Below are 2,793 nucleotides of genomic sequence, written 5' to 3'. Positions count from 1 at the left end.
GGGTAACCGGAGTCGGAGACAACTTTCTCAAACTGGGCGGTTAAAGCCAGAGGAAAACCATACTATCCAAGTTTGTGATCCTCAAAGATTTCATCACCTACAACATCATCCTCAAAAGAAAGACAATCAACGATCTATCTGCCGTCATCTTCACCAAGTTCCTAATTATGAAGTTCCAAGCCGATAATGGCACCATTGGAACGATACACGGGGACTGAGAAGTGGTGGTAGAGTGCGACAACACCAGTTTGGCCCTCCTTAAGAGGTCCTGAGACGCAGCCGGGATCTTCCTCACCGACCTCGATGCACGACAAGATGGCCAACCCCGACCTGAACTAGAAGGAAACATGAAACAACTGCAAATAGGGCAGACCAATGATGAATTCACATTCATCAATATGAACCTACCCTACGACCTAAAGGATGACCTAGTTAAGCTCTTCAAGCAAAACAAGGACTTGTTTGCATTCACCCCGGCCAACATGCCGGGCATAGACCCTAATTTAATGTCACACCGTTTGGTCGTATATCCAATAGCCAAACTAATGGCTCAGAAGAGAAAGAAAATGTCCCCCGACCAAGCATCCGAAGTTAGAAAACAAGTCAAAGCCCTGCTCGAAGCAGGCTTCATCCGAGAACTCCCTTACACGACCTGGCTGGTAAATGTTGTACTAGTTAGAAAGACAAACGGCAAGTGGCAAATGTACGTCGATTACACGGGCTTAAACAAAGCCTATCCTAAAGATGCCTTTCCCCTACCAAACATCGACAGACTAGTAAACGCCACCTCAGAACATCAGTACCTCAACTTCATGGACGCCTACTCTGAGTACAATCAAATACCCATGCACCGGCCTGACGAGGAGAAAACCTCATTTGTAACCCCCCCTCCGATGGCACGTACTGCTACACGGTCATGCCATTTGGGTTAAAAAATGCCGGAGCCACCTACTAGAGGCTCGTCACCAAAATCTTTAGAGACCTCTCCAGAACCAAGCTGGAGGTCTACATCGATGACATGTTTGCCAAAACCTAAATCGGCGAGGAGCTTATCAACAACCTCGAACTGATATTGGACACCTTAAGGCAGCACCAAGTGCACCTTAACCCGACGAAGTACATTTTTGGGATGGAAGCTGAGAAGTTCCTAGGCTTCATGATCACCTAATGGGGGTAGAGGCAAATCCAAAAAAATGCAAGGCCATTCTTGAGATGAGCAGTCTGGCAAGTTTTAAGGACGTCTAAAGGCTGACTGGACGATTAGCCGCCCTTTCTCACTTCCTCATAGCATCGGCCCAGAAAGCCATCCCTTTTCTCAAACTCATGAAAAATGGTATAAGTTTCAAATGGAAACTCGAGTGCGAAGAAGCCTTCCAACACTTTAAAAAAGTATTGGCAGAACCCCACATACTCTCCAAACCTAGAACCGGGGAGACACTTTACCTCTAATTATCTATAACAGAGGAGGCACTAGCTGTGACGCTCGTCTGAGAAGACAAACAAAAAATACAAAGTCCCGTGTACTTCATAAGCAAGGTCTTCCAGAGTGAAGAAACACGTTACTCCCGACTCAAAAAACTTGCCTTTGCACTGTTCATGGCCTCTCTACGCCTCCGACAATACTTCCAGGTCCACCCATTACGGTCTGAATGGACTAAGTGATTAAGCAAGTGTTGCAGAAATTGGACCTCGCAGGGCAGATGCTCGCATGATCCGTCAAATTATCACAATACCAAATCGGATTCGAGGCCAGGAATGCTATTAAGGCCCGGGCCATGGCAGACTTTATAGCCGAAATGACCACAAGAAACGAGCACGCAGAAACCTGGAAGCTCCACATTGACGGCTCGTTGAACACCAGCTCAGGAGGAGTAGGAATAATACTGGAAAATGAGAACGGAATCGTCATCAAACAATCCATTCGATACAAGTTTTCTATCTCCAATAATCAAGCCGAATATGAAGCCCTCCTAGCCAGACTAACGCTAGCCAGAGAAGTCGGTGCCAAAGTATTAAAGATCTGCAGTGACTCCCAGGTAGTCAGCTCTCAAATTAATAGAGGCTACCAAACATGAGACTCTTTGATACAACAATACCTAGCCAAGGTGAAAGAAATAGCGGTTGAATTTCACGGAATAACCATCTAGCACATCCCTAGGGAATGAAACGCAATGGCCGACTTACTCCCGAAACTGGCAAGCATCAATCAGTCCTAAAAAACCGATCATTTATTCAAGAGGTCATCAAGACATCGTTCGTCTCAGTCACAAACTTGGTCGACCTCCCCATCACAAGTCAGAACTACTGGACCTTCTCCATTCTCCAACACCTTACCAACGGAAGCCTACCTGAGGATCTTAAGGAAGCAAAATGCATCAAATGGGGAGCAACAAAGTACACCGCAATAGCGGCGCAATTGTACAAGCGCAGACTATCACAGTCCCTCCTCAAATGCATAGAACCCGGCGACACAGACTACATACTTTGCGAAATTCACAAGGATGTTGCGACCACCATGTGGGGGGGACCCTGGCTCAAAAGGTTATCCAAGCAGGGTATTTTTGGCTCTCCATTATTAAAGACTCCCTCCAACTGGTCAAAACTGTGACAAATGCTAAATCCACGCCAACTTCCACCAGGCGGCCCCTCACAAACTCAGCGTCATAATGGCAGATCGACCTTTCGGAACCTAGGGAATCAATCTCATTGGTCCCTTCCCTACGGCTCTCGAACATCTCCGATACCTCATCATCACCGTCGACTACTACACTAAGTGGATCGAAGCCGAGTCCT

The sequence above is a fragment of the Arachis ipaensis genome, chromosome B9 (assembly GCF_059453495.1).
Source record: "Arachis ipaensis isolate K30076 ecotype BB chromosome B9, ASM5945349v1, whole genome shotgun sequence".
NCBI classification, from domain to species: Eukaryota; Viridiplantae; Streptophyta; class Magnoliopsida; order Fabales; family Fabaceae; genus Arachis; species Arachis ipaensis.
Note: the sequence above shows the minus strand (reverse complement) of the source record.